Source organism: Phyllostomus hastatus, unplaced genomic scaffold (genome assembly GCF_019186645.2).
Source record: "Phyllostomus hastatus isolate PE091 unplaced genomic scaffold, TTU_PhHast_1.1 phas_scaffold_216, whole genome shotgun sequence".
NCBI lineage: Eukaryota > Metazoa > Chordata > Mammalia > Chiroptera > Phyllostomidae > Phyllostomus > Phyllostomus hastatus.
In genome coordinates this window covers 22,850,553-22,860,115 of record NW_025334018.1, presented here as the reverse complement: position 1 = coordinate 22,860,115, position 9,563 = coordinate 22,850,553, and the positions used below count along the sequence as shown (strand labels likewise).

General features: G+C 66.2%; 1 long non-coding RNA gene across 1 annotated transcript; it reads right to left on the bottom strand.

The window, feature by feature from the left end:
• Positions 1-2,350: 2,350 nt before the first annotated feature.
• Positions 2,351-3,276, bottom strand: LOC123804712. Its single transcript, XR_006783202.1, has 2 exons — positions 2,947-3,276; positions 2,351-2,512 (listed from the first exon to the last, which is right to left on the bottom strand). It is a non-coding gene; the product is annotated as an uncharacterized LOC123804712 (long non-coding RNA).
• Between the last annotated feature and the right edge of the window lie 6,287 nt (positions 3,277-9,563).

Sequence of the window (9,563 nt, the reverse complement as noted above, 5' to 3'; positions counted from 1 at the left end):
CCCCGGCCAGGGCGGTGGGCGTGGAGACCGAATCTCCTCAAAGGGCATTCCCTGTAGAACGTTCCAGAACTGTATCGGTTTTGTCGTGAAAAAACTTGTACACAAAACGTGAGCCTTGTTTCACGGGCACAGGGCTTTGGTCTGGGGTGCTGGGAAGGTTCCGGAAGTGGGTTGTGGTGGGGACGGCCACGGGACACCCAAGGCAGCAGGGGGAGGACCGGCGACATCCCGGCGAGCGCATCTCCGGCCGTTGGGGACGGAGGGCATCGCCAGCCGCCGAGGTTGGCGCTCACCAGAGGCCGGTCGGAGAAGGCGTTTGGCGAGGCCTCGGTGAGGCCCACAGACTCCGTGGGAGGTTCTCGCGCAGCAGCCCGTGTGCATCGCGACGTGATCCCCGTGGGAGGGCCGACCTCCCGGCTTTCGCCCGCTCCCGGGGAGAGGGCCCCCGGGCTCCCAGGGCCTCTGCCTGTCGCCCCGTCCAGCCCGGTTACACGCTGGGAGCTTCTCGGCGGTGATGACGCGTGGCCTTGCTGGGGGGGGGGGAGGAGGGTGCGGCTTGAGAGCTTCCGTGTCCGTGGGGAGGGCTGGCACCCAGACTCTTGTCTCTGAAGTCCGGAATGGCTCACATTCCAGGAGCGCATTCCAGCCTTCTGGCTGCCTACCGGGGCCTAGAGAGCCCGAGATGGTATCAGAAGGCCTGGCCGCCCAGTCCTTCCGTGACCCGGGCACTGGGAGAGGTCAAGGCCGGCCCCTCCCGGCAGGCGGGTCTTTCCCACTCTGTGGGGGTCGTCCGAACCTCCGCTCCCGGCCGGGCTCTGACGGAGGCCAGTGCGTCGGCCCAGAGTGACTCCCCCCGTCCCTGGGAGTAAACGTGTCTACCTTTCTGCTTCCAAGTCATCTGGAAAATGGGCGTGCCATGCCACAGAACTGAAAGCATTAACACCGCGAACCGAACACTAGGCCGGCTGATTCCTCTTTCTCGTTCGGCTGTGAACCCCACGAGGGCAGGAGGTGCTCCGTGCGGTGGTCCCGCAGCCTCCACGCTCCAGACACGCAGGAAAAGCGTGTCCGAGGGGGCACCGTGGGATCAGCTCTACCCAGTTCGTCCGTCCGTTGGCTCCTGGAGCCCTGGAGCCGCCGGGGTGAAGGCACAGCCATGCTCCCCCTGCAGGACCGTCCCCGTTCCCCGATCCCCACTGTGGGGTGGGCGGGCGGGCAGGCACAGGGAGGGGCGTCATTTCGGGGAGTCAGGAGGCCCCGGGAGGTCAGGCAGGTCAGGGGGGTCTGGCTGGCCAGGGGTGAGGGCCATGTGTTCCTGCAGAAGCAGCTGCGAAGGCCAGTCTACGGAGAGCGAGGGGGCGGGGCGGCCTGGAGAAGTGGGAGGGAGAAGGACCTGGGGGGGTGGGGGGGCTGCGGCCAGGTCAGAGACCCGGAGGGGCGGGGCCTGCGGGGGTAGCAGGGACAGCCCAAGGCCCAGAAAAAACACTCCTGTGCGTGTCTGCTGAATTCAAGAAGGATGAAAATGAGCCTAGGGGCATGAGGTATTGAAGCGACTTAAAAATGGAAACTCTTGAATCGATGATTCTGATAACTCATCCAAAAAACCCAGAATTAAGGAGATGGGCCCGTTTCCCAGCCACGTGAGATAAATGCCACCCCTGATTTTGTGAGCTTCGTTCAACTGAAATCCTTGTGACTGGGGGGGAGGGGGGGTTCCGAGTAACAGGCAAAACCGCATCTGAGCTTTTTTGTGTGTTCGGAACGGGCCGCTCCACGAGATTCCGGTTGTCCAGCTTCGCCTTTCTAAGTGCTGGGATCCTGGTCACAGAGTTAAAAGATATTTTGCCCTCACTTAGTCTTTTTTTTTTTTTAAGTAAGAAGAAAAATGCTTTGGGGGGGTGTTTTATAGGCATTATTCCAAATGCAAACAAAAAAAGCAAATTAATTTTGGCTCTTAAAATTTGCCTCTTAATTACTTGGTTTTACCACTGTCCTACCAAAAGTTACACAGGAAAAAAGTGGGGGGTGGGTACTTAGCTCATATGTCTGTGTGGGATTTATAGTTTTAAATTTATTTATTTATTTTTGGAGAGAGGGGAGGAGAGGGAGAAGGAGAGGAAGAGAGACACCGACGTATACGTTCCTACCCGGGACCGAGCTCACCACCCAGGCATGTGCCTGACTGGGAATCGAACCCACAGCCTTTTGCTTTGTGGGACAACACCCAACCCACTGAGCCACACCAGTCAGGGCTGTCTGCGTGAGATTTGAATGATAATATGTTATTATTTTAAGTCTGCGTTCTCAAGGTGAGACTACCCTTACTTCGTTGAAAACAAACGCTCAATTATTTATCTTACGCCCCATTTATTTGTCCGTGCTTATCTTTGTGCGTGTGGGTTAAAACCAGCATCAGTCGTCATCACACGATCAGCCTTGGTCGTGACCGCCGTCCTTCGTGGGTCGTAGGGACCTAAGAAATCTTCCACCCTCCTGGTTCTGGAACCGGTGTCTGCAAATGAAACACAGAGTTACTGTGTCGCAGAGGGAAGGCCCGGAAGTGGTTGGGTTGAGAGCGTGTGTAACGTTGTAACAAAGAGCGAGGCGCTGTTGGAGACCGGACAGGGTCGGGGGTCAGGGGTCGGGCTTCCAGTGGTGGGAATCGTGGGCCAGTCAACCGTGGGAGGAGCCGCTGGAGGTGGCACTGTTTCAGGAAGGGCTGCAAAGCGCGCCCAGGGCTGAGTCTCCAGGGACTGAGTGAGTCCTTCACAGGGGAGCACCCGTGCCCTGATTTCGGGGGGGGGGAAGGGGAGGAGGCCAGAGGTTCCCCCCGAGCCTTCTGTCCCCCCGTAGCCCGCACCCGCAGACCACCCTCCTGTCGCGGCGGCGCACTTCGAGCGGCGCGCTCCGGCCCCCTGCACGTGGTTTCCCACCTCCCGGGCCCACCTTAGACCTGCGGGGTACAGGCCACGCGTCCCACCTGCTCCTTCCCGGCTCCAGCTGGGCTCTGAGGGCACAGCAGGCGCCCACTGAGTTTTCATGAGCCCGCTCGCACTCTGACCTCGGAAGGACCGGAGCGGAGTCCTTGGTGTAGCCACCAGCCGGTTGGTTAATGTGTGACCAACCTAATAACCTCCCTGTTCCCTCAGGTGTGAGCAGAGGCTCTGCCCGCAGAGGACGGTTGGGGGTGGGAGCAGCACCCTTAAAACACACCCGGCTCTCCCCCGGCTCCTCTGTCTGTGCCCCGGCACCGCCGGGCGAGCGAGCGAGCGCCTGTGGGCTGTGGGCCGGGCTCTGCCCGAGATGCGCGGAGGCGGGGCAAAGCCCGGGCCGGCTTCAGAGTCAGGCCTCCCCTGCTTGGCTTCGTTATCAAGGACGTTTGCCCTTGCGCCTTTGATGTGACCGAGGTCACCTGTGCCCAGGGGAGCAGCACCTGCCCCGTTGAGGGGCTCCCCCCGCCTCCGGGACGAACCCCAAGCGTCCGGGCTCATAGAGCCCGGTATGCCCACGAGGGCCCCGACCACTGGCCTGGAGAACGGGAGACAGGGAGAAACCAAAGGCCCCCGGCCCACGGGTGTTCCAGCCGCACACTCTGGGCCCCGAGGAGCAAGGACCCGCCCTCAGCGATCAGTGACGCGGCGGTGTCCAGGCAGCCCCGGCCCTCCCGTCCTCTCGGGCGTGGCCACATCAGGCTCGCTCGCCCCCTCCTCCAGGCAGCCTTCCCTGCTCGCCCTGCCCTGGCTGAGCGCCCCCTCCGGGCCCCCACGACTCTGAGTCTGTCCCCTTGGTCCTGGGTGTCACCTGCCACATGCTCACTGTCCGGCCTCCCTTCCGCCCCATTGAGCTCCTCGCATGGGAGACGGATTCCTTCACACCTGGGACCACACTGAGAGGAAGGACAATAAAGAGGACAGAAAGGAGAAAGGGGGAGGGGTGAAGCTGGCCAGAATCCCCTCTGAGCCCACTGTGTTGGAGTCGGACCCGCTTGGGCCAAACCCGGCGTGGACGGTTCTCAGTCGGGGGGTTTCGGGCCTCGGCCGCCCGGCCGGTCCCTGACTCGGCGCCAGGGAGCGGCCTCAGGAGTGTTTGCCCAGGGAGAGCGGGCCGGCTGTTACGGGCCGGCTGAGAGCAAGAGCTAACACCCCGGTGCGCTCGGTGCCGGCCGCTCTGAGCGATTTTCACATAGCTCTGCCAGGCGGGCCCCCCCCCCGCCCGCAGTCCTCCCCGAGGAACCCGAGGAAGCTGTGGCCCAGGGAGGGGCCTGACAGGCCGCTCGGGGGCCGCAGAGCCCACCACATTGAGGACTCGGACCGGGGCGCCAGGCCGGATGGAGGGCCCGAGGGGACCAGGGGCTGCTGAGCGTGGAGAGAAGGGCCCGGCCCAGCAGGAGGACCAGCGCTCTGGCCGCTGTGACTGCATTCACGGGGGTCACCATCCCCCCGGGTCCCTGAGGGCTGGTCTTGGGCCTGCCCTTTCCTCTTGCATCAGGACCTCTCCCCTGCCTCCCAGGACACCGCGGGTTGACCAGGTCCCCGCCAGGGCCCGGCGGGAGCGCTCGGATGCATCCAGGAGTGAGCCCGACCCAAGCCCCTCCGTGTCGTCCCGACACCATCGTCCTCTCCGGCAGAGCCGGAGCCTCGGACGGCCCTCGAAGGCCACCCTCGCACCCGCACCCGCAGGACAGGGAGGCTCCCTCGCCCACACACTGGCCCCTCTGGCCCCTCAGGCTGGCAGGTGCTTGTTCCTGAAGCCACTCTCCTCTGCCTCTCGGGAAGGCTGGTCTCAGCCCAGGCGCCCCCCGCCCCCCACTGAGGCCCCTCGGGGGCGCCCTGGAGCCTGGCGCTGGGCTTGGGGCCACCCTCTCAGCCCTGGGGGCCAGGAGGCCAAGGTGGGGCAGGCGAGTCTCTTGCCTGGCTGGTCACGTCAACTGAGGTCTTTTACATTGAGAAGGGACACTGTGGTCATTCTCCGTCCTCTACACAGAGAGGCCGGGGAAGCGGGCCTGTTTCTTCCGTCACGGTTTCCGGTGTCCTGGGGACGTCTGCACCGGTGACAGTGATGGCCCCCGGTGACAGTGATGGCCCCTCCCCCCTGGTGACAGTGATGACTCCCCGGTGACAGTGATGACCCCCGGTGACAGTGACGGCCCCCGGTGACAGTGACGGACACCCGGGCTGCAGACGCAGGTTCCTCCTTCTGCGGCCCCACCAGCCCCCGCCTGCAGCCGCCCCCCAGGTCCGAGGAGGCCCCCTCCTGCCCAGCCGGTGGCCCGCACAGGCAGTGAGCAGGCGGGGGTGGGGGCAGCTCCGGGAGGTGTGCGGCTGGCTTACCATGTCCACGTCCCCAGAGTCCCCAGACCGGCCGAGCGAGGGAGGCTGGGCCTGCAGCCTGTCACTGTGTCACGAGTCCAGCGGTGACCGTCTCCTAGGGGGAGGGTGGGGGTGTGGGGGAGGGGTGGCAGCCTCGCGGGGCCTTCAGGCTGCGTCCTGCGGTGTCCCGAGGGGGACAAAAGCGGTCCCAGCAGATCTGGGGTCCCCACCACCAACCAGTCAGAGGCTCAGAGGGAGAGCGGGGACAGAGACCTGCGACCTGTGACCTCCGACCTGCGACCTCCGTGGGCAAGGAGAGCCACCTGGCTCCTGCTGGCACCTGGTGCTCTGCTGTAGTCTCTCACGGTCCCTCCCGCCGCCGACCGAGCGCCCTGGGCTTGCGTCAGCCGCCCGGCCCCAGCGGCCTCGGTCCCCGGGCAACAAAGCGGCTCAGACAGCAGCTAATTACAGTGTTCCCTGAAGGCGGAGGCCCCGCCACTGACGTCGGCTGCCGCCTCGCTCCGGACTCCGGTCCCCGCCCCGCGGAGCCGAGGGGCAGCAGAGGACGTCGGCCCAACTGAGTGCGCGGCTTCCGTTCGCTGCAGGGGGCACCGCCGCTGTCCCCGTCACCTTGAACAGCGACAGGCCGCAGGCCCCCAGACCGCCCAGAGGACAGAGAGGGGGCGGGCGGGGAGGGACCAGGAGTGTCCCCAGGGGTGGGGGGGCACTCAGAGGAGAGCACTGAGCTCAGTTGGGGGGGCCCTTCCCCGAGGGCCGCTGGCGCTGCAGCCCAGGCCCGGGGTCCAGGGGGACAGAGAAGCTGTGGCTGCGGCTGTGGCACCAGCCGCCCAGCTCACCCGGGTGAGGCTCGGAGAAGGGCTGTGCGTGAGGCTCCACCCCCTCACCCCCCCTGCGTGCTGAGTGTAACCGGCTGGAAAGCAGCACCGTTCTGGGGGACGGTTTTGGCAGAAGAATCTGCTTTTTAGTGGGAGACCCGCCCTTCCTCACAGGGACGGGAAATCGCACTCTGACCAGCGCACCTGCTACGCCGCCCAGCCCCACGGACACGCCCCAACACGCGTGCCGGCCTCGCGGGGCCTTCAGGCTGCGTCCGGCGGTGTCTCGAGGGGGACAGAAGTCAAGTCCAGCGAGGGCTGTCCCCATCTGCCTGGAGGGTGGGAGGTGCTCAGTCACCTCCTCCCGACCGCGTGTGCTCAGAGCCGATGCTGAAGCCGCAAGCCCGGGAATCTCTGTGCTGAGACAGTGGACGCTGAACCCTGACGGCGCGCGGCAGGAGTGCGCGGACAGCAAAGTCAAGTTCACGCGCCTGAGCACGAACTCCGGCCCTCGGGAGGGCAGCAGCGGGGCTTCTCCAGGGGGGGACCCGGAGGTGGGGGCGACCTCCTCGCCCCGAGGCGGCCTGGGCAGCGTGGGAGCGGCCCGGACGGGCGGGCGACGGAGTCCTCCCATCTCAGGGAGCAGCCACCGAGCACAGGACGCAGCGCTTCCACCCTTCGCTCCTTCCAGAACGTTCCCCGGATGCTGCGGTTCCGGGGGCGATGAGAGCTGCGTGTACTGACAGTGCACGCTCCCGTGTGCAGCCGCGGACACGCGCGGGGCTGCTCCTTCCAGCAGAGCCGGTGTGTGTGTCTGTGTGCACGCACATGCCCACACACACATGTGCACACACATGTGCACACACATGCGCACACATGCACGAGCACACACATACACACACATGGGCACGCACACACACAGGGAGGCTGATCAGAAGGACTCGGCTCACGTGACCACGGGGGCTGGCAAGTCCAGAACTCCCCCGGTCGGGCGGCGGGCTGGAGACCCAGGGAGAGCCGATGTTGCAGTTGGCGTCGGAAGGCCCGTGGCGGGAGGTGCCTCCCCCTGTGGGGGGGTGGGGGGAGGGGCAGGTCTCTGCCCCCTGAGGTCTGCGCCTGCCTGGGCGAGGCCCACCGCAGCGTGGAGGACGGTCTGCTCCGGTCTCGCCGAGGCCCCCCTGCTGCGCCCGCTGTCCTGCAGGGACACGCAGGCCCCCGAGCCGAGACCTGCGGCGTGTGGCGGTCTCTCCGGGGGCCCCGCGGTCTCTGGTCACGGGACAGCCCGGACTTTGCACACACAGGCCAGGCCGGGGCAGGTTTGCTGTGGCGAGTGGCGGGACGCAGAGTCCGCTCTGGAACCGGTCTTCATCAGTGACCGAGCTGTTCTCACACCGCCGGCGCGAACCGGCCCCTGCCCCGTCTGTGCTGGTGTGGCGCCCGAATCCCGGCACGGGAAAGGGGCCGCGCGAGGCCCTCCTGCTGCTGCGGACCGGGGAGGCCTGCACAGGGGCCTCTGCGGGGGTCCGGGCCCCTGTGCCCCGCCCCCCCGCCACCCACTGCCGTGCAGCCCCGCCGGCCCCGCCCTCACTGTCGGGCTGCTGGCAACAGTGTGCGTTTTCTCCACGGCAACAAACCAGCGGCCTGAAGACCTTTCTTTTCTCTGCTGCTGTTCACAGATGAAAAATCGACTATTTAAATGTCTTCCTCTAAAGGGACACAGAGCGCAAGGACTGGGACCCTGCCTGTGACCCCGCCTGTGACCCCTGCCTGTGACCCCGCCTGTGACCTCGCCTGTGACCCCACCTGTGACCCCCCGCCTGTGACCCCACCTGTGAACCCGCCAGTGACCCTGCCTGTGACCCTGCCAGTGACCCCCACCTGTGACCCTGCCTGTGACCCCGCCTGTGACCCCACCAGTGACCCTGCCAGAGACCCTGCCTGTGACCCCCCCGCCTGTGACCCTTGCCTGTGACCCCGCCCGGTGACCCCAGCAGCCTGCAGGACGCGCAGACCCTCGCAGGCGGGTGGCCCCCAGGCTGGGGACAAGCAGGAGCAGCGGGCAGTGAGGTGGGCACGCTGTCCTTCCCCTGCCTCGTCCCTTCGTTCCCCCGAGAGGCCTCCACAGGTGCTGAGACTCGGGACTGCTCTGGAGGACGCGGGGTGGGCGAGCACCCGACGGCGGGGAGGGCCCGGGGAGGCCGCCGCTGTGAGTCGACGCCGGCCCGAGGCCGAGCTCCGGCGGCTACCCCCGGCAGGGACCTCCCGGCAGGGACCTACGGCAGCACTGGCGTCGACGTCCCGTCCGCCCTGGAGGTGACCTTGCTGTCGCTGTGCCGTCGGTCACCTGGGAGGGGCGGGAGCGTGTCCTGGGGGAAGGTGACGGCTTCAGGAGTCAGCGCCCCCGGGACGGTCCTGTCAAGGTGACACTGGCCGCCTGGAATGTTTGCCGTGCGTCAGGAGCACGGCCCTGCCTGAGGCGGCGGAGGTGGCCCCCGTGCCCGAGAGCAGGGCGCCGGCGGGCCGGCCGGGGCTGGGCCTGGAGTCAGAGCAGCTGCGCTGGCCCGGGCGTCCGGCGTGCAGGCCGGGCGTCTTCCCCGAGGGACGCGTGAGATAGGGGAGGTAACTCGGACACCTCCGGCCTCGCTCCCCGCTGACAGCCGGGAGGGGCGCCCGGCACGGATGACCCACTGTGCCGTGGCCCTTCTTCCGGGGCCTGTAGTTTCCAAACCTCTGGTCCCGGAAACGCTCGCCCACGTGCGAGGGTGGGGGAGCGGGGGGCGAGTCTGGGGTGGCGTGCCCTGTGCACCCCGTCCCCAGGGCCCCCGGCGACGCCCCTGCCCACGGCCCCTGCCCCGCCCTGGCGAAGCGCCTGGAGCCGCGGCTTGGCCTGTCCCCACTCCGGCGGCCGGCGATGTGTCGTGTTCTGCGCGGTCGTGACGGACGCTCAGCTCTGGGCGCATCTGTCTGTTCAGATTCAGGTTTTCGATCCGGGCGTCAGGGACGGGGCGGGCGGCTCGCGGCCCGGCACGCTCACGGCCCCGAGGACTCGGCAGATCTGCCTGAAAGCGGAGCCTCCTTGAACTTGGCTGCCAGAGGCTGGAGCTGAACAAGGGGACATTTTAGATTCTTTCTATTCCTGCTGAATCCCTGCCAACTCCGTGTATGGTATTCCCATAAAAGTCCTGTTTTCCTTCCCTTTTCTTTGAAGAATGGAACTTCTTTTCCCTTTTTACTTTCGAGAGAGGGGAGGACTGTCCTCCCAGACCCCCCGACCACCCCTCCCGCTGGGGGCTTGGATTCCGGGACGGTCTCCGTTTGTGTCTTGTGGGCTCTGGCACAGGGGGCACCCGGGGCTGGGGGGGAGGGGCCCTGCTCGGCATCGGTGAAAGACTCTTGTACTTCAGTCAACTGAAAACTT